The sequence below is a fragment of the Ursus arctos genome, unplaced genomic scaffold (genome assembly GCF_023065955.2).
Source record: "Ursus arctos isolate Adak ecotype North America unplaced genomic scaffold, UrsArc2.0 scaffold_1, whole genome shotgun sequence".
NCBI lineage: Eukaryota > Metazoa > Chordata > Mammalia > Carnivora > Ursidae > Ursus > Ursus arctos.
In genome coordinates this window covers 54,169,599-54,192,300 of record NW_026622763.1, presented here as the reverse complement: position 1 = coordinate 54,192,300, position 22,702 = coordinate 54,169,599, and the positions used below count along the sequence as shown (strand labels likewise).

Here is a 22,702-nt window from a genome sequence, read left to right as displayed (position 1 = left end):
ACTTAGCTTTTTTTTCCATGCATAAGTGAACAACCTTTTAGCAAAATTTAAAGACAGAGTTGAGACCAAAGATTCTGGTCTAACTAACAATCCTCAGTGAAATAGGTTTGATGGTTTCAGTTGAGTGCATATCATGAAAGCACTCTGGCACAATTGATAGGATGTTCATGAGGAGGTAATATACAGATCCACAGATTAAATTACTTTTCACCCCGAGAGATATTTATAGGGGCGATCTATCAAGGTTACAGAGAACAGCAGTGACATGACAGTGGAATGCTCAACCTAAGCTTATATGCTGGAACATAAAGCCACCTGCAATTTTATCCTTGTTAACTACTACAATTGACAATTTTTCATTTAAAAAAATGTTTTGGTACAGAAGTCAGTTCTAAAGATTTATACTTATTCTTCGAGTTGAATAAAAATGCAAAAATGTATCTATTTTATTATAGAAAAGATACTACCTGCATCTTTAAAAAGATATATGAAATTACTGTTTCCACGGCGAAAAAGTCAATTTATTTTATTATAGAATAGATGCTAGTTATATCTTAAGAAATAAAGACCAGAAATATGAAATGAGTATGTTTTCACAACCACAAAATCCATTCAATTGCAAAAAAAAAAAATTCTGAATAGAAATTTTAGCAAGCATTTTGCATCTAGGAAAGCCTACCATGAAATCAACTCAATTTCAACTACATTTCAATGTTAGGAAATACGGATGGATAGAATTGTCATCTTCTACCTCACAAATTTTACTTCAATAACTCTTAATTGGAATGAAATCTGTTCCACCTGACCTTTAGGTACATGCATGTACAAAATTGTTATTTCCTGGATCCTGTCAACGATTGAGAAAATAGACCTAACCGTGCTTTCAAAAGTACAGTAACACTTCAGCATTATCTCGTATACCTGATTACTCCATTCTTCAGAATACAACAGCCAAGGAAGTAGAAGAAAACCAAAAAAACCAAAACCTAAAAAATAAAAATAAATCAGGCCAAAATTCATCCACCTTATTCATGAGAAAGTTACTTGGCACCTCTTTTATGGTCCATTTCCTCTTATTTTTATATACATTCCAACAAGCTTGGTTACCCGGGAAGAAAAATATTGCTAGAGGTGGACATATTGACATTAAAAACAGCATTTTATATATACCAGATACAAATAAAATGACCACTCATGTCCAGAGAAAGAATTGTAAAATTGTAAAAACACACACACACAAATTCATGTCTAGTCCAGTCATAGTATCAGAGAGAAGACTGAAATGTACACTTTCTAGTGCATTATAAGCTACAGAGCCAATATTGCCTGCAAAGTCTACCGCGCGGCTTGGATGGGGTCATCACAAGCCCAGAGAGAGAGACTCCTGAGAAGGTTTACTCTAGGGAGGGGAGGTCAAGCCTCTTCCTGCGCACCGGAGTGCAAACCTAGCTTCAGAGGCCCAGACCAGGGCCTCGCCAGGAGGGAACAGCCAGAGTTGGCAGCCCACGTAACCAGCATTCACTAATCCACGCAACGCCCCTTCTACACGGCCTCCCATGCAGGTTCTTCTGCTCTACTTGTACTCTGACACAGGAAGTCTGTGTCCCAGCCCCTCCTGGGCAGCACCCAGCAGTGGTGGGAGTGAAGGAAGAGTTTCTCCTTTTGATATTGGAGCAGTCTGACAAGAGCAAGAAATGGAGACTCGGGGTTACAAGCTTGGTGACCGGTTGTCCTCCCAAAGTGATAAATCATGGTTAAAACTAAAGCTGTATCAAATACCTTCTGCCAGTCAACCTTTCTGTACTGTATAGTCCCATTTTTCTCCATATAAATATAACCTTGATTTGATGAAGTCATGATTCCTGTGTTTCTTTGATTCTCTCTTGAAACTTTGAGCTCAACAAAAATGGGGGTAGTCTACAAAAACAGTATCCTGAGAGAAATTTCTAATTTTGAATGGATGTCTTTGAGAATCTTTAAGCAAACATTTGAAAACGTTTATTTGGAGAATTTACAGCATCTCAAAGTGACCATTTGAAACCAGGTGTCAACCTTCTTAATGAAGATCCTTTGTTGCAAGTTCTTGAACTTTTAGTACCTGCTGATTAGAAAGCTACAGAGTGATGGCAAGCCACTGTCAGCTTAACAATTTAATTTTAAATTAACTCGCATTTAATCAATCATAACATCTCATATATTTGGAAGGTGGCAGTACAAATAGGTAGGAGACACAAATTCAAAATCCACTCATACACCTTTCACAGTAACTCCAAGGGCTCCTCAAATTAAGACCCACAGGTTGGAAACTACTTCTTTAGAATAACTGAACTTATGAAAAGATTAAGGAACTGAAGGAACATCTGACCCTTTTGAACACAGGCAGGTTATAATTTGGCAAGAATCTGAGAAAAAAAATCAAATTAAGTGTCCTCCCCCTTTTTTTAGATCAAGTGCATTTTGAATACGAACAGGATAAAGAAACCAAAAAAATGAATACTTGACTGGCATTGAGACCAAAGTGCCATTACATTTTAACACAGGAAGGGGAGTCAATAAAAACCTATCCTTGTGTAAGAAAAATGTTTGGGTTTTTTTTTCCCCTTTTATCTTTTATTCTAGGAAAAAAAGAAAAGAAACTTACGGGATGATTAAATGGTAGAATCTTGTAGTGACTAAGCACCCAGTTTTCAGAGCCAAATAAACTGAATTTAACACTGGGTCTCAGCCCTAACCAACTGTAGGATCTTGAGTTTCTTCATGTGTGTTTCGTGTGTGTTTCATGTGTAAAATAAGAGTAGTACCTGCATTAGAGGAAATGGTGATAAAGTTTGAACGAAGTAACTATAAAGTACTTGGTATATAGTAATATCTCAAAAAATGGTGGCCATTATCATTCTTGGTGAATTTTGCCTGTAAACAGATACATGAGTGAGCTGTATCTTTAGAAAGCTAATATTTTTTTAGTATACATAATGAAAGAATAAATTGCAAACAGATCTGAAAGCTAGAGACCCGAAATGCAAAGAGAGTGCAGGTAGGTAGGTATCCTTACTCTACTTAAGTTAACTCCAGGAGATGAGAGGAGAGAAGAAATTTTTATCACTTTATTTTTGTGCTTGGGCTCTTTGCTAATGCCACAAATACTAAATGGTATCTACACTCTTGATATTATGGGGACCACTTGCAGAAGAATTAAACAATTCTGTTGCTTTAAAACAAAGCCTGTGGACCTAAGAGAATGTCTGAGACAAGTGTAGATTATGACAGAGACAGAGACATAGCTTTCAGATCTTCTTACTGTTTGAGTGAAATTTATAGGTCTCATTTGTGAGAGAAAGCCAGGTTTCCATGGTTAAATAGGCCTATGTATCCCACTGCTAGAGATTTAGAGATTGCTTATTGTCAAAAGGACCTCAGATGGCCTCATATGCTGATACTGCACGTTTTCTTTAATAGAACATTAATTGCTTTCCACCTCTGCTTCAAAAGAACAAGTGGAAAAAAATCCGAATCCTGAGTACGTTGTGGCTGTAAGTTGGAAGACTGAATTTCCACTTCCCATTTTTGTATAACTCTGAATATTATGGATTTATTTTACCTTGCCAATAAATAGGTATAAAGATCTATTTCTTCATATTTGGCGGGGAGGGAGGGAGGAGATCTCAACTTAGAATTTCCTTTTTTCTTGTAACTTATTAAAACACTTAGGATCCGAACATTTAGCTTCCCTTGAAATAAGGATTGTAACATCAAGAAAGCATCTTTGGCCCTTCAGGGATTTTCTTGAAGTCTGCAGAAAATCATCCTGATAGCACCTGAAGGATCAGGAGGGGTAGTTCAGTTACAGTGGGGGGTGCTGCAAGGAAGATCCGCACATAATTCTCTCGGTGCTCATTACCTCTGGCTTTCTGCCTTAGCAACTGCCATGTACTACATCAAGCGTGTAAATGCTCTATGCAGAATGGTTTTTTGTCACAGCCTTTGGGCTCCTGGGGCATAGACAGGGCTAAAACAAAGTTAGCATAAGACATTTGGGACCCAGTTCCCTAACTTTTCAAAATATTGAGGTTTTAATCATAAAATGTGAATAAAATGATGAATAAAAATATCTAAATGTACTACATAACAATTAGTTGGTTAAATCAGACAACCAGTTCTATGAAGGATATAAATACTTTTACCACCTTCATCTGGGTCGGTGTGATAAGTTGTTTCCCAGTACAAGGTTTAAGAATTCATACAGAGTCACGCATCAAGTTAGGTCCACATATCCTTGTCCCTCTCTGCTTTCCTGAAGACATATAAGGTCTAGGCATTGTTCTAGCAAATTCTGTTTCCTATTCGGGTTCCTATCATTCTTAAATCCATTCATCCTTTCCATAAGCACTTACTGAGCTCCTATTGTATGCCAGGCACTAAGTATACATATGTATGTACTCCTGCCATTGGGTAGGCTACAACCCGTGAGAGAGTCCAAAGATAAACAAAAGAATACGCAGCTACAGATTGTGGTCCATGCTGTGAAGGAAACAAGTAGGAAGCAGTGACAATCAAACCTAGAGGTCCTCTCTGGAGTAACAGTCCAGCTATAGTTTGTAAGATGAGAAGTGCCCAGAGTTTTCTAGGAAGTGGGAATAGTAGGAATGTGCTCAGGGATTCCTGGGTGTGCCCAGAACCCACAGAAGGCCAGTGTGGCTGAAACAAAGCAGATGAGGGCAGGGTGGGGGCAATCATGCTGGAGAGGGGCTGGGGCCAGATCATGCAAGGCTTATTAATTTGGGTTTTCTGAAGTGTAATGAGAAGCCTTTGGAAGGTCTTAAACAAGGGAGCAACATGTGTTTAAAAGACCTCACTCTGGGGGGCACCTGGGTGGCTCAGTCAGTTAAGCGTCTGCCTTCAACTCAGGTCATGATCTCAGGGTGGTGGGATAGAGCCGTCATCTCCCCACTCAGCCGGGGGTCTGCTTCTCCGTCTCTCTCTCCCTCTAACCCCCTCACTCATGCACTCACGGTCTCTCTCAATTAAATAAATGGAATCTTTAAAATAAAAAAGGCCCCTGTCCTTTGGCTGTGTGCTAAGTGGACTGAAGGTTGCTAATACTGGAAGTGGGAAGACAAGTGAGGCATTTGCAACTGTCCATACTTTTGGAGCAGCTCTCTAAATTTTGACTTCAAGAGAAGCTATAAATGCAGATGGAGGGTAAACTCCAAGGCAAGTAAGCATTGTGCAGCTAACCAAACTGTGCAATGTTTATAAGCTATAGCCAATTTTTAAAATTTTCTTGAGCATCAGATTTTTTGGAGAAAATTGCTAACCTTGAAGTTATACAAAATGACAAAATTAATGAATGTGAAGCATCAACATCATGCCTAGCAGAGGGTAGGTGCTCAAAAAATTATATCATTATCATTTTCAAAAAAAATAGTACCTTCTTATGACCCATAAATTCTCCACTTTTAAAAATCATCAATATTTGCATTTATAAACTTGTTAGGACATAGAAATTACCATGTTTGAATGGGTCCCTCTCTTTTATTTTTTTCTGTTACATCTTGGAGGAGAGGCTGATTTTGCAAGAAAATGAATAGTCTACTTAATATATGAAAATCAACCAAGTTCTTAAAAATTCCAAGTATGTTCAATCCATCCTAGTAGTAGTTTATTTCTGGTTAACATGTAAGATACATTGATATTCTCATCTTTGTATGTATACAAATGGAGAAAAAATATTTCAAATACAAATTTGTATCCTATTTGAAATTCTGTTTTCCATTTTAATTATTCACTACATCTGAATTATGTTTTGTAAGTCAGTGTCATTTAATAGCAGTATATTTGAACTTTAATGAAATTAGAAATTAAATATTAGGAGTCAAGTAATATTTTCACTCACTAATATTTATAATTAAGATATTGGTGTGTGTACTTTCTTACACCATACACAAAAATAAACTCAAAATGGATTTAAGACTTAAATGTGAGAGCTGAAGCCATAAAAATCCTAGAGGGGACACAGGCTGTAATTTCTCTGATACCAGCCATAGCAACATCTTTCTAGATATGTCTCCTGAGGCAAGAGAAACAAAAGCAAAAGTAAACTACAGCAAAATAAAAACCTTTTGCACAGCTAAGAAAACAATCATACTGAATTGGGGGAACATATTTGCAAATGACATATCCGATACAGGGTTAGTATCCAAAATATATAAAGAACTTATACAACTCATCGCCAAAAGAACAAATAATCCAATTAAAAAATGGTCAGAAGACATGAACAGACATTTCTCCAAAGCAGACAGACAGATGGGCAACAGACACGTGAAAAGATGCTCAACATCACTCATCATCAGGGAAATGCACATCAAAACCACGATGCGATCTCACCTCACACCTGTCAGAACGGCTAACATCAAAAACACAAGAAACAACAAGTGTGGGTAAGGACGTGGAGAAAAAGGAACCCTGGTGCACCATTGCAAACTGGTGCAACCACTGTGGTTCCTCAAAAATTAAAAATAGAATCACCATATGATCCAGTAATTCCACTACTGGGTATTCACCAAAAGAACACAAAAACACCAATTTGAAAGATATATGCACACCTATGTTTTTTGCAGCATTATTTACGATAGTCAGATTATGGAAGTAGCCCAAGTGTTGTCCACTGATAGATGAATGGATAAAGAAGATATGGGGGATATATATATATTCCATTCTTCACAATAAAGAAATATAAACGGTATTCTGACTAACATTCTCCATGTTCTTTCTTAGTGTTTTAATCCATGTTCAATTTTTTAGCTATATAAACAGGTATTTGGCCTGATTTCGGAGGGGGGGGTGAAATTCTGGATTTGGATATTGGAAGGGCATCTGGAAAGACCCCCAGAATGGATTATGACCCAACCATAAGAGAGTCAGAAGAACCTGCAGCCACACAGGTGGTGCTGACAACACCCAATCTTTAGATTTTTCTCTGTATCATTTCCCCCTCAGCTGACCCATATGCAAAAAGAAAAGCCAATTCATAGTTGGGCAGACGTTTTAATCCAGTGCCAATTTTAGACCACTGTATAAAGTAATATGTTACTAGACTGATAGAATATGAATCAGATCAAGTGAAGATCTCACAGTGTAGAAAAATCTGGATTAAAGCATTATTGCTAAATAGTCAAGCAGATTCTTGTTCTATTCCCAGCACTAGTGTGCCTGTTCAATGAAGAGTTATGTTTCTAACGTTGACTTGTGAATCAGTAGGTCTCAGGTCAGCACAGAACTCCCTTTAGCATCAAATATGGATGAAACATGGATTCAACAAACACTTCAGGAAATAACCACAGCTTAGTTCAATCTTTCTTGGAAAATGAGTTCAGAAAATGGAGGGGGATGGGGGAATGGGATAGACTGGTGATGGGTAGTAAGGAGGGCATGTATTGCATGGTGCACTGGGTGTTATACGCAACTAATGAATCATAGAACTTTACATCAGAAACCAGGGATGTACTGTATGGTGACTAACATAATATTATTATGTTTTAAAAAAAAGAAAAGAAAAGAAAATGGAGCTGAGATACTAGTGATATGTTTCCTCTGGCTGCAGCCCTGGAAGGGAACAGGGACTCTGCCTTTTCCCTTCTCCTTCCCTGCCAGAGAGGAGTTGGTGCTTCTAAACTCTAAAATACAAGCCATAGGCACCACCAAGGGGTGAGTGGCAAGAAGTGGTGGCACTCTGAACCATGAGAAGGAGGTGGGATGTAAGACTAGGGATGGGAGAAGGAATCCAGAGGGAAAACAGGGGTTCTGGAAAGCGGGAAGTAGAGGGAGGTTCCTACATTAACTCTTAAAAACTCTTAACCTAGCCCTGGGGAAGCTGGCAAGTGATGGCAAGCGTGCCAGGTGTGTCCCAGGTAGAGGCAAGAGCAGGATGAGGGCAAGACTGGGATGGGTCACAGTCAGAGAAAGAGGAGGGAAAGGGAAACGAGAAAATGCTGAAGGCCAGTGAGGTGTGTCAGTTGGTTAAGCATCTGCCTTCGACTCAGGTCATGACCCCAGGGTCCTGGGATCAAGCCCCCGAGTCTGGCTCGGTGCTCAGCGGGGAGTCTGCTTCTCCCTTGCCCCCTCCCCCTGCTTGTGTGTGCGCTCTTTCTCTCTGTCAAATAAATAAAATCTTTTTTTTTTAAAGAAAGAAAACGGTTAACTGAAAACATTTTGTCAAGAGAAAGGCTTCCTTTACGTCTTTAGTAGACTTAATTTTTGGAGCAGTTTTATGTTCACAGCAAAATTGAGCAGAGCTCTCATTTTTTGCCGGTAGGAATGCAAAATGGTACATCCACTTTGGAAGATAGTTTGGCAGATTCGTACAAAACGAAACCAACTTTTACCATACGAGCCAGCAATTGCACTCCTCAGTAGGGCCACACAGATACACGCACACAGATGTTTATAGCAGCTTTATTCACAAGTGCCAAAAGCTGGAAGCAACCAAAATATCCTTCTGTAGGTGAATTGGACAAATAAAGTGTGGTACGTGCAGACAATGGAATATTATTCAGCGCTAACAAGAAATGAGCTGTCAAGCCAGGAAAAGACATGGAGAAGACTTAAGTGTATATTGCTAGGTGAAAGAAGCCAATCTGAAAAAGCTACATATTGTATGATTCCAACTATATGACGTTCTGGAAAAGGCAAAACGATGGAGAGAGTAAAAAGATCAGTGATTGCCAGGACTAGGGAGAAGGGGGGATGAATAGGCAGAGCACAGAGGTTTTTTTAAGGCAGTGAAACTGCTCTGTGTGATACCGTAGTGATGGATACATGTCATACCTTGTCCAAGCCCACAGAGCGTACAGCACCCAGAGTGAGCCCTATGGTTAACTGTGGACTTTGGGTCATTGTGTATAGGTCAGTGTCGGTTCATCAGTTGTAACAAACATGCTTCCGGGGGGAGGGTGATAAGGAGGGAGGCTGTGAATGTGCAGGAACAGGGAGTATATGGGAAAACTGTACCTTCTGCTCGATTTTGCTGAGAAAGGTTTTTTACAAGCAGGTTGCTCCCAGTGCCTTACCATTTGGTAATTGCTAACTTTGCTGAGTTCTTACTATGTGTCAGGCAGTTATATAGCTGGTCATATTTAATTCTGAACACAACTCTGCAAAGTAGATACTACTATCGTCATCATCCCCACTTTACAGAGGAGGAAACGAGGCTTGGAGAGGCTGAGTAACTTGCCGAGTCCCCAGTGTCACAATGGACAGAGCCTGCACTTGTCGTCATGATGCCACACTGTCTCAGGCCACTGACGCCCATGGAAGTCAGTGCGTTGTCACAGGGGCATTGTAACATGCGGGCATGGCTAACGCTGGGACGGGATAGGAAGAGTGCGGACTGAAATCTCGTACGAAGCTATTTATAAACAAGTGGCAAAGATCATACAGGCTGCCGCCAAGTGAGAGATCCAGGGAGCGTCTTGGCGTGAGTCACTGAGCATCCACACACCGCAAACATTTGCACGTGTGAATGTTGAGGTCCTATTTCTGTCGAAGGTCTTCTTTCTGTCGAAGAAAAGGAGTTAAAAGTCTTCGGTGGCAGAAATTTACATAGATGCTACTGATTTATGCTCGGACTTAAAAAAAAAAAGTGTTCTGCTTCTTCCTGATGCCTAAAGTAAAGTAAAATATGACTTTTTCACTTGTTAGTGATTTATAGACTACCTCACACCGCGCCCTCACAGGGCATGTACAAAGGGAAGACTGAAATCATTAATAATGTAAACGACGCCCACATCTGGTTGATCCTCCCAGGTGAATGAAGCGAAAGCCTGATTTAACAGATGGACACTGCACTGTTTCCTGATGGTAAAATCACCAGATGTTTAGAGATTCCAGAAGTACAAAGGCAGAAGGAAGTGCGTTAATGATGAGGTTTCTGGCACACCTTTGAATTTTCAGACTTGTAATACTGCATTTTCTTGCACGTAGGGTATAGGTGCATGAGTTGTGCCATTATTTGAATTTTAATTAAAATGGAATTTTACTCTAAAATATTTTATTCTAAAAATAAGGAACAAAGGAAATGTTCTTATAAAGCGCCGCCAGACTATACCAAACACTACTCAAAGCTTGAAAAAAAAAATTCAGGCATTTTATTTCTCATTGATTCTCTTTTGCAAAAGCCTTGGAAGGGGCCAAATATACCAGCCCGTGTGGCGATGATTTGCCCAGTCCTCCCTGGCTCGGCCTCCCTCGCTGTGCAGGGGAGCCTCTGGCTCCTGCTGCAGGGGGATTATAGCTGCTTTGCCCCAATGCTTTACTAGGCTGTCTCCATTATTTTTAAGCCTCTGACCCTAACAGGAAGTTGAGCCCAACATCTTTCGAGAAAGGGAAAGTGTGGAGGTCATAATACTGAGGATTTGGGTGCCAGCAGAGGCACAAGAGGGAGATTTTTTTCATGGTGGGTAAGAGCATAAGAGCAAAAACTGCAGAGAGCAAGAACTGGGTTTAAGTGCTGACACCAGCATTTCCTAACCACATGTCCTTACCTTTGGACCAGTTACTTAATCTCTCTCTGACTTGGTTCTCAGTTTTCTCCTCTGTACAACGGGATTATATGCATACCTCATAAAATTGTATTGGCGATCAATGAGATAAAAGATGGAAACTCACTTTGCACACTACCTGGTAGAGTCAAGACCTTAAATAAGAAGAAACCAGAGAGGGGAAAACTGCATGGTGAATTTCCATGTACATCCCTCCTCCCTGTTGCCTCAGGATATTTACATTGCAATGCCTGAGGCAAACTCCTTCCGCTCATTCCTTCCAAAACTATGTTGATCACTCCAATAATCGAAGCTCTGGGCCCTCCACACAGTAGAGCGAATGTGGACAACAATGTTCTATTATCCTCATCAGGCTTGCTAATTATTCCCACCATTAAAAAGAAATGGTTATGTAACTATCACTTCAATAGCAATCATACTACAATGTATAAATGTATCAGATGAACACCTTAAGTTTGTGTAATGTTATGTGTCAACTGTATTTCAAGAAAGAAAGGGAAGGAAGGAAGAGAAAGAAGGAAAGAAAAAGGCAAGAAAGAAAGAAAAGAAAGAAAGAGGCAAGAAAGAAAGAAAGAAAGAAAGAAAGAAAGAAAGAAAGAAAGAAAGAAAGAAAGAAAGAAAGAAAGAAAGTTAGTTCATTCATTCAGGGCTCTGGACTTGCCCCACATGGAGCTTCTTCAGAATGGAGGACAGGCTGAGGGACTCACCCGGCATAGCTCACCCGTCTTGATGCCTCTTTCAGATATTCAGAAGTTTGGCCTTCTGAGTCCATCTGAATACAGAGACAAAGTACAAAACAAAACAAGTAGCTTTCTCTCTGAAGCTTTTATGTGCACTCTCAATGGGGTGAACAGCCGTGGGGTTAAGTACTGATGAAAGGCAGAAGTACGCCCTGAAAGAGGAAGGCCCGAACCTCCCTTTTTCCTGTTCTCTCTCAAAGTACCTGCTGGGTGACTGTTTAATTAGTGGGAAAACAGTGATTCCCAGAAATTATGGAGTCTTTCGTGTTCACAAGGATATAGTTCCTTACATTTTTTTCCCAGCGGTACATACAACCCGTTTCCTACTGTTAAGCACTAGGCTAATCTGAATATTAACTATCTGCCAATTTCAACACACCTCTCCTATAAGCATTTCCTTCCTGGGAAGGGAGGAAGCCCAAATGATGTGGTCCTGGGTCGTTCTTTAACTTTCTTTTTTTATGACTGGAGCAGAGCATCTGATTATTTCCAGGTGTTTCGGATTTTCTCATGGCCTCCTTGTTATTTCTCCCCCCTTTGAGCTCTCTTGGCAATGAATGTGACCATGAGGTCTAAAGCTATAAAGGATGTGTTCACCACTTCCCTCTTATGTCTGTCTCTTTATTTAACCACAAGTTCACTGTCTTTATCCATGTTAATTCCCTGAGGTATTCACACAGCATTTGTGTTGACTGCCTTAATTTTGATCTTCTCTAATCATTCCCTTCCAGATGGTAGTTAAAGTTTAATGGTCCCTATAAAAATAGTTCCCTTTCTTCTTTCATCAGTCATGTGTGTTTACTTAGCTAACTGCGGGATGTTCGGAGTGAACACAAAGTGACCACCAACAAAATGAATTCAACAAACACATTGGCTTAATACTTTTCATGGTAGCTAAAGATGTTGCCTGCCATTACCCACTCAGCCATTATCCTTACATTTTATTGTCTTTCCTTTTCTGTTTTTGTTAGTTTTCTTTCCTTTTTATCTCCCTTCTCAGGTTGTTTGATGGAAAGCCACAAGACTGTGAGGCCTGGCAGTCATCAGTATGCAACAATTAAAGTGTGTGGACATGTCCAGCTCCAATAGCATGTAAGTGCTAGATAAATGACATCTGGCATATCTGGAGAGCTTCCCTTGCCACACCCGTAAGATGTGAGTGAGCATGGTTCCTTATGATTCAGATAAAGAAGCTGAGGTAACGCACAGAAGGCCACACAAGAGGCTAGGATAGAAACTTAGCATTCTTTTTTTTTTTTTTTTTTTTTTTTTACGATTTTATGTTTAAGTAATCTCTACACCCAACTTGAGGCTCGAGCTCACAACCCCAAGACCAAGAGTCGCACATTCCTCCAACTGAGCCAGCTGGGTGCCCTGCACTTGGCATCCTTAAGGAACGAAACAAAAAACCATATAGATAAAACAAATTCATCTCTAAATAAATAGTATGCCCTTTGTGTTTTTTGTGCATCCTACTAACATTCCTGAGCTGGCCGGCTCAGAAATAAGCAACTAAATAAGGATGGATGATATGCCATTTTTTAGACGAGGTAACTGATATCAGTCATGGGACATGACTCTTGCCAGGCCACACACACATCTCTAGGAGGAGCCTGTCACTTAGAGTTACATTAGATTTATTAAAATATGTAGGAGCTATTTAAAAAATAAATAAAACTAACCAAACAAAAGATTAACAGCATTTTTAGAGCAAGCGTTCTGGGTGACTTTATATATACACTCCACTTAAAGCCTATAAAATTTAGGACTCCAGGGCAGGGGTCTGCAAACTCCAGCCTGAAGGCCAAATTCAGCACACTGCCTGTTTTTGTAAATAATGTTTTATGGGAACATAGTCACGCTCACTCTTTTGCATATTGTTTATGACTGCTTTCACACTACAATGGCATTGTTGAGTGGTTTTAACAGAGACTGTATGAACTGCAAAGCCTAAAATATTTACTATGTGGCCTTTACCGAAACACTTTGCCAACCCCTGCTCTAGTTCTTTGAATTATGGCATTGCCTGTTATTTCTACTTGAATAATTAGTTTCTTCTGATGATTCAGAAATGCTATGTGGTGTTATCTTCAAATAATGCTGATTTTAAACAGCATTTCAAATGCAAAAGGATTCTCAAATCATATATCAAAATGTATGTTAACTGACTATCTTGAAGAGCTAAAAAGTGACAAATGTTCAACAACTTCTTGGTGATCTGAGAAGCAGTTAATAGTCACCGTGCATTCTATCGGTGGTAGCAATCTAGCATCTGAGCAAAACATATCCCAACTATGGGGGCGCCTGGGTGGCACAGCGGTTGGGCGTCTGCCTTCGGCTCAGGGCGTGATCCCGGCGTTACGGGATCGAGCCCCACGTCAGGCTCCTCCACTGTGAGCCTGCTTCTTCCTCTCCCACTCCCCCTGCTTGTGTTCCCTCTCTCGCTGGCTGTCTCTATCTCTGTCAAATAAATAAATAAAATCTTTAAAAAAAAAAAAAAAAACATATCCCAACTATGAATCAAGGAAAAGAAATAAGTGTTAGTATTTGTCCAGTTCTGTAATCTGGAGCAAGGACCATAATCTAGCTGGACTTTTTTTCTTTATCTATGAATCAATGCCATGTATTACATAATCTCTAGCATCCCTGTTAGCACTAATGTCCTCTTGCCCATATTCTACCCAAAAGTGTAATGTATTCTACAAAGTGTAAGTGACCCTCTTCTCCCACTCCTGCACCCTCCAAAAGGAAAAAAAAAGTTTCCAGACTCTCATAGGAGTATAATTAGTCCCAATGTGTTTTTTTTTTTAATTTTAATTCCAAGATAGTTAACATATAGTGTTATATTTGTTTCAGGTGTACAATATAGTGACTCAACAACTCAATACATTACTCAGGGCTCATCATGATAAGTGCACTCCTTAATCCCCATCACCTGTTCACCCGTCAACTCCCCACCTCCCCGCTGGGACCCATCTGTTTGTTCTCTATAGTTAAGAGTCTATTTCTTGGTTTGTCTCTTTTTTCCTTTTTTCGTTTGTTTCTTTTTTTTTTTTTAAGATTTTATTTATTCATTCAACAGAGAGAGAGACAGCCAGTGAGAGAGGAAACACAAGTGGGGGAGTGGGAGAGGAAGAAGCAGGCTCCCAGCAGAGCAGGGAGCCCGATGCGGGGCTCGATCCCAGAACCCTGGGATCACGCCCTGAGCTGAAGGCAGACGCTTAATGACTGAGCCACCCAGGCGCCCCTCATTTGTTTCTTAAATTCCACATATGAGTAAAATCATGCAGTATTTGTCTTTCTCTGACTGACTTTTTTCGCTTAGCATTATACTCTCTTAGGTCCGTCTGTGTTGTTACAAATGGCAGGATTTCATTCTTTTTTACGGCTGAGTAATACTTCACTGTATATATGATTATTGTAAATAATGCTGTGATAAATATAGGGGTGTGTATACCTTTTTGAATTCGTGCTTTCTAATTCTTTGGGTAAATACCCAGTTGTAAAATTACAGGGTCATATAGTGATTCTATTCATAGTTTTTGAGGACCCTCCATACTGTTTTCCAGAGCGGCTGCACCCGTTTGCACTCCCACTAACAGTGCATGAGGGCTCCTTTTTCTCCATATCTTTGTCAACACTTATTTCTTGTGTTTTTGATTTTAGCTTTTCCGACAGGTGTGAGGTGGTAGTGTGCTTTTGATGTGCATTTCCCTGATGATGAATGATGTTGGACATCTTTTCATGTGTCTGTTGGCCATCTGTAAGTCTTCTTTGGAGAAATGTCTGTCATGTCTTCTGACCATTTTTTAATTGGATTATTTTGGTGATGAATTATATAAGTTCTTTATGTATTTTGGATACTAACCCTGTATTGGATGTGTCATTTGCAGATATCTTCTCCCATTCGGTATGATTGTTTTCTTTGCTGTGTAGAAGCTTTTTATTTTTATGTAGTCCCAATAATTTGTTTTGCTTGTGTTTCCCTTACCTCAGGAGACGTATCTCGAAAGATGTTGCTACTGCCGATGTCAAAGAAGTTACTGCCTGTGCTCTCTTCTAGGACGTTTATGGTCTCATAATCCATTTTGAGTTTATTCTTGTGTACGGTGTAAGAAAATTGTTCAGTTTCATTCCTTTGCGGGTAACTCTCCAGTTTTCCCAACACCATTTCTCGAAGAGACTTTTTCCCATTTATATTCTTGTCTTTCTCAGAGATTAACTGACAATTTAATCTGGTTTTACTTCTGGGCTATCCAGTCTTTCCATTGATCTATATGTCTGTTTCTGTGCCAATACCATATTGTTTTGATTAGTACAGTTTTGTAGTATATCTTGCTATAGGGATTGTAATACCTCCAGTTTTGTTCTTCAAGATTGTTTTGGCTATTCAGGGTCTTTCGGGGTTCCATACACATTTTAGGATAGTTTGTTCTAGCTCTGTGAAAAATGCTGTTGGTATTTTGATATATTCTGCATTGAATCTGTAGATTGCTTTGGGTAGTATGGACATTTTAACAATATTTGTTCTTCCAATCCATGAGCATGGAATATCTTTTCATTTGTTTGTGTCATCTGCTATTGCTTACATCAGGGTTTTATAGTTTTCAAAGCATAGGTCTTTCATCAATTTGGTTAAGTTTATTCCTAGGTATTTCATTATTTTGGTGAAATTGTAAATGGGATTGTTTTCTCAATTTTTCTTCCTGCTGATTCATGACTAGCGTATAGAAATGCAATGGATTTCTGTATATTGATTTTATATACTGCAACCTTACTGAATTCATTCATCAGTTCTAGTTGTTTTTTGGTGGAGCCTTTAGGGTTTTCTATATATAGTATCATGTCATCTGCAAATAGTGAAAGTTTTACTTCTTCCTTACCAATTTCAATGCTTGCATTCTTTCTTCTTGGTTTGAATGTTGTGGCTAGGATTTCCAGTATAAAGTTGAATAAAAGTGGTGAGAGTAGACATCCTTATCTTGTTTCTGATCTTAGGAGAAAAACTCTGAGTGAGTATCGTTGAGTATGATATTTGCTCTGAGTATTTCATATATGGCTTTATTATGTTGAGTGTGTTACCTCTAAATCTACCTCGTTGAGGGTTTTTATCATGAATGGATGTTGTACTTTGCCAAATGCTTTTTCTTCATCTATTGAAATGATCTAATGGTTTTTATACTTTCCCTTGTTGATGTGATGTATCATGTGATTAATTTACAAATACTAAACCACCCTTGTATCCCTGGAATAAATCTCACTTGATTGTAATTAATGATTTTTTAATGTATTGTTGGATTCAGTTTGCTAATATTTTATTGAGGATTTTTTCACATATGTTCATCAGAGATATTGGCCTGTAGTTCTCTTTTTTTGTAGTGTCTTCATCTGGTTTTGATACCAGGGTAATACTGGCCTCATAGAATGAGTTTGGAAGCCTTCCTTCCTCTTCTATGTTTTAGAATAGTTCAAAAAGAATAGGTATTAACTCTTCTTTAAATGTTTGGTACAGTTCATCTGTGAAACCATCTGGTCCTTACTCTTGTTTCTTGGGAGTTTTTTTGGTTACTGATTCAATTTACTGCTGGTAATCTGTTTGTTCAAATTTTCTATTTCTTTCTGATTCAGTTTTAGGAGGTAATATGTTTCTGGAGATTTATCCATTTCTTCTAGGTTGTCCAATTTGTTCACATATAATTTTTCATAATATACTTTTACAATCCTTTGTATTTCTGTGGTGTTGGTTATTATTTCTCCCTTTCACTTCTGGTTTTGTTTATTTGAGTCCTCTCTCTTTTTTATGAGTCTGGGTAAAGGTTTATCAATTTTGTTGATTTTTTTGAAGAACCGGCTTTGGTTTTATTTATCTCTTCTATTTTTTTAGTTTCTATTTCCTTTATTTCTACTCTGATCTTATCATTTCCTTCCTTTTACTGATTTGGGGTTTTGTTTCTTCTTTTTCTGGCTCCTTCGGGTGCAAGGTAGGTTAAGTTGTTTATTTGAGAGTTGTCTTGCTTCTTGAGGTAGGTCTGTATTGCTATAAACCTCCCTCTTAGAACAATTCTTGCTACATCCCAAAGATTTTGGGCCATTGTGTTTTCATTTTCATGTGTCTCCATCTATTTTTTGATTTCCTCTTTGATTTTTTGGTTGACCCATTCATTGTTTAGTAGTATGTTATTTAAGCTCCATGTATTTGTGCCTTTTTCAGATTTTTTCTTGTGCTTGATTTCTGGTTTCATTACATTGTGGTCAGAAAAGATACATGGTATAACTTAGATCTTTTTTAATTTGTTGAGACTTATTTTGTGGCCTAATATGTGATCTATTCTAGAGCATATTCCACTTGGAAAGAGTATGTATTCTGTTTTAGGATGGAACATTCTGAGTATATCTGCTAGGTCCGTCTGATCCCGTGTGTCATTCAAAGCCACTGTTTCCTTGTTGATTTTCTGTTTGGATGATCTGTTCATTGAGGTAATTGGGTGTTAAAGTCCCCTACTATTATTGTATTACTATGGATTACTTCCTTTATGTTTATTATTAACTGCTTTATGTATTTGGGTGCTCCCATGTTGGGTGCACAAATATTTATAATCATTATATCTTCTTGTTGGATTGTCTCCTTTATGACTATATAGTGTCCTTCTTTGATCTTATTAAAGTCTTTGTTATAAAGTCTATTTTGTCCAATATAAGTATTGCTGTTAAAGCTTTCTTTTCACTTTCACATCCATTTGCATGATAAATGCTTCTCTATCCCTTCACTTTCAATCTGTATGTGTCTTTTTTTTTTTTTAGATTTTATTTATTTATTTGAGACAGTGTACAAGAGAGAGCATGAGCGGGGGAAGGGGCAGAGGAAAAGGGAGAAACAGATTCCCCGCTGAGCCTGGAGACTGATGTGGGGCTTGACCCTAGGACCCTAAGACCATGACCTGAGCCGAAGTCAGCCACTTAACTGACTGATCCACCCAGGTGTCCCTCAATCTGCATGTGTCTTTGAGTCCAAAATGAATCTCTGTAGTCAGCATGCAAATGGGTCTTGCTTTTTTATCTATTCTAGCACCCTTTGTCTTTTGATTGGAGAGTTTAGTCCATTTACGTTCAAAGAAATTATTGATAGGTATGTACTTATTACCATTTTGTTACTTGTTTTATGGTTGTTTTATAGTTCTTCTCTGTTCCTTTCTTCTCTTGCTCTTTTCTCTTACAAGGAATTGGCTTTCTTTAGTGATATATTTGGATTCTTTTTCTTTATTTTTTACATATCTATTACTGGTTTTGGATTTGTGGTTACCATTCAGTTTGTATATAACATCTGCATACAGTAGTCGATATTAAGTTGATGGTCACTTAAGTTGGAACCCATTTGTTACTCCTCTCCCTCCCACATTTTAAGTGTATGGTGTCATACTGTACATCTTTTCTTTTGTGAGTCCCTCGGCTGATTTTTAGTTAGTGCAATATTTAACATTGGGGTGCATGTGCCCCTTCAGATCACTACCTTTGTGTCTTTGGGGTAAATACCCAGTAGTGCAATTGCTGGGTCGTAGGGTGGCTCTATTTTCAACTTTTTGCAGACCCTCCACACTGTTTTCCAGAGTGGTTGCAGCAGCTTGCGTTCCCACCAGCACTGTCGGAGGGCTGTACGTGGGCATCTTCTTTTGCTAGGGTTGTGCTGTTTGACAATGCAGCCACTAGCCACATGTGGGTACTTACATTTAAATTAACTTAAATTAATCAAATAAAATTAAAATTTTAACTTCTCAACCATACTAGCCACGTTTCAAGTGGTCAGTAGCCACACGTGGCCAGTGGCTAGCGTATTGGATGGCATAGCCACATCACAGAAATTTCTAACGGACAATGCTGCTCCTCAGGATCTGTGCAGTAGAGGAATTGCTGAGATGTAAGGTGTGCATGTCCTCTGTTTAACAGATTTTGCCAAAGTGCTTTCCAAGATTCTTAGTTGTAAGCAACAGAAAGCCATTATGGGTATTTAAACAAGGAAAGTATTTTTTAAAGGATGTTAGATAGCTTTCAGAATTTCATGAAGGGCTTAAGAACCAATGTGAAAATAAACTAATATCACACTGTGGAATTGACCTAATGAAGACAATGGTACTCTGCTTGAAGGCACAGGTACTGCCCCCTTTTATTTCCAAAATGACCCATGCCAGATGTTGATGCTGTTTCTTGATCTATAGTCATTGCTGCCTCCAAAAATCATACATAGGTACCATCACTGCTGCCACCTTAATTTCAGAGGTTCCACTCGGTCCCTACTTTCTAACACCATCTTCAAAGTGTGGGGTTGATGCATCTCTTTGGCAGACTAGCTCAAACACCTGCATCCCATCTTTACAGAAGGCTAAGAAGGCAAGTGTCTTACAATTTTCCACCTCTGGGAGACATGCAAATTTTCAGACTTACTAGTACCCACTTGTTCTCCAAAGTGGATATAAAATGTTTAAGCCCTACCATAGCAAAGGACAAGTTTCCATTTCTCCATGTAGTTTTCAACGTGTGGCATCGTCTAGCATTTTAATGTTTGCCAGTCTAATGGTAGTGCAAAGATATCTCAATGTGGCTTTAATTTGCACTCTCTTAATTAATAGTAAAGTTGAGAACTAAAAAGAAGGTGAGGGAGGAAGAAGATGAAGAGGAAAGGAGATATACTCTAAGTATAGAGTTTGCCTATTGCCCCATTCTTAAATAATTTGTTTCTAATTCACAAACAAGAATCTTATCCAAAGGTTCCGAACCAAAAACACTTGAACCTGAGCGATGATAGACTCCGGTTCGCAAGTCAACCTGCAGATGCTAATTTTTTTTTAAAGATTTTTTTTTTTAATTTGTTAGAGAGAGAGAAAAAAAACAAGCAGGCGGAGCGGCAGGCAGAGGGGGAGGCAGGCTCCCTGCTGACCAAGGAGCCTGATGTGAGACTCCATCCCAGGACCCTGGAATCATGACCAACTGAGCCACCCAGGTGTCCCAGATGCCCAGCTTTAAATGAGTCTGCCCAACTATCTCTTATGGAACCTATTATAACACTTGTGTTCAAATGGGGACTATTCCTGTTGGGTATTACAAGATACAAAAAGGTTACACAATTGCATGATTTTGTCTAACTTTATGATGACATTTATGTGACTGCTTCCTGGCAGTGACCAAGGCCAGCGTCCCTCTGATAAATTAATTTCACTTTATATCCTCCTTAATCATTCTCTTCAGAGGCTCATGTACTTAGGAATTTACTTGTATTAATTCACCTCAATAAAAAATCTTTCCTTTTTCTTTAGTTTCACATTTATTGTGCTTCTTAAAGTTAATTTTATCATCAGAACTTCTGAAATTACCAAAGTACAACGATGAATGTCAGTGTGTCAAGGGTTTTTAAATGAATTCTGACAAGACAGAAAAGGTCAAAGCAGATTTCTTCAACATGTTCAAATGTGGTCCTGATTATAAAGATTTTTACAAAGAGTATTTAGGTTATTCCTTAAAATGACTGCAGTATTCTGCTATACTTGATGGATTAAATTTTGTCTGGAACACTCCTCTCTCTCTCGGGCCCCCAACTTCTGCCTTGTTCACTTGGTTTAGATGTCATCGTTGGCAAGAAGTGTTTCCAGGTCCCCCAACATATAGCCAGTTGCCCCTTCTAACATCCTGTCCATACTCAGTGGTTACCTCCATTATTGAATTTTTACACTGTATTGTAATTGGCTGTTAATTTGTACATCTCTACTCCTCTTCCCTAAAAGACCAGCTTCCTGGGGCAAAGACTGAAGCTAAAATGTTCCAGAGACTAGCACAGTACCTACCAAAAAGTATCTGCTATGCATTTATTAAATTAAGGGACATTCTTCAAAACCATTGCCCAAAAAGCATCATGGTCATGAAAGACTGAGACACTGTCCCAGAGTAGAAGAGATTAAGAAGGCATGACTCTGATCCTATATTGGTTCCTAGACCAGAAAAGTAACATTATTGGGACAAATGGTAAAATTTGAGTAAGGTTGGTAGGTTAGGGGCACCTGGGTGGCTCAGTCGGTTAAGTGTCCCACTCTTGATTTCAGCTCAGGTCATGACCACAAGGTCATGGGATTGAGCCCCATGTCAAGCTGTGTGTCTGGCTCCATGCTCAGCAGGAGCTGTGTGTCTGGCTCCATTCTCTCCTTCTCCCTCTCCCTCTGCCTTTCGGCCCCACCCCTGCTCCCACATGTGCACGCGCGCTCTCTCTCAAAACTAAATAAATAATTCTTTAAAAAAAAAACCAAGAAGGTTGGTAGGTTAGTTAATAGTATCATATAAACATTAATTTCTTGGTTTTGACCATTGTATTGTGGCTTCGTAAGATGTTACTATTTGGGAAGCTGGGTGAAGGGCATATGAGAAGTCTTTGAATGATTTTTGCGATCTTTTTTGTAAGCTGAAATTATCTCAAAGTGGAAAGTTGAATTTTTAATAGGAAAAAAACATGAATATGTTGACTTACGGATAAAAAGGGAGAGAGGGACTGGGGAGAGGAGGAGGAAAAGGGAATGAAAGCTAAAAGCTAGCTGGCTTTTGGACGTATAGATAGGGTAATAAAAGAGTATATTTGAGAGCTTTTATAACCATAGGTGCCTCGAATGCCATGTTATACTACATTCTTAGCAGTCTAATTAGCAGATGTTGTTCATGACCACAACCTATGTGATCCTTTCTTTACTGTTTATTCTGAGCTTTGTTCCATATGCTTTCAAATTATTCAATTGGATTTAGCAAGCACTGAGTGTCTGCTATGTGCCAGGCACAATGACAAGCACTGAGGATAGATACGTTGTGGTAAGATGCCCATGTTTCTCATCCTCAGAGAAAAACACAATCTACAAGGGAAATAGAAGCAAAAAGAAAACGAAGTGGCCGCACAGTGAGAAATGTACAACCGTTCCCAAAGGACTAAATCAAGAGGCAACACCATGAGGGCATTATGCTAAGCGAAATAAGTCAGACAACTACTGTATGATCTCACTTACATGTGGAATCTAAAACTAACAATCTCATACATACAGAGAACAGATTGGTGGTTGCCAGATGCAGAGCGTAGGGAGGTGGGCAAAATGGGGGAAGGCAGTCAAAAGGTACAAACTCCAGTTATAAAATAAATAACTCCTGGGGGTGCAATATACAGCATGGTTACTATAGTTAATAAAACCATACTGTATATTTGAAAGTTAATAAGAGGGGCGCCTGGGTGGCTCAGTCAGTTGATTTTGTCTTGATTTTGGCTCCGGTCATGAAGTCAGGGTCATGGGATTGAGCCCCAAGTCGAGCTACGTTTCTGGCTCCATGCTCAGCAGGGAGTCTGCTTGAGATTCTCTCTCTCCCTCTCCCTCTCCTCATGTGTGCACACAT

The 22,702-nt window shown here is 39.1% G+C and overlaps 1 long non-coding RNA gene across 2 annotated transcripts in view; it reads left to right on the top strand.

Moving 5' to 3' along the window:
• The window catches only part of LOC113250748 (uncharacterized), a 68,982-nt gene that overhangs the window by 25,714 nt on the left and 20,566 nt on the right, over positions 1-22,702 (top strand). For both annotated transcript variants that reach the window (XR_006408787.3, XR_003314184.4), the window contains exon 2: positions 12,297-12,388. This is a non-coding gene — a long non-coding RNA (uncharacterized LOC113250748). The remainder of the gene's footprint in view (positions 1-12,296; positions 12,389-22,702) is intronic.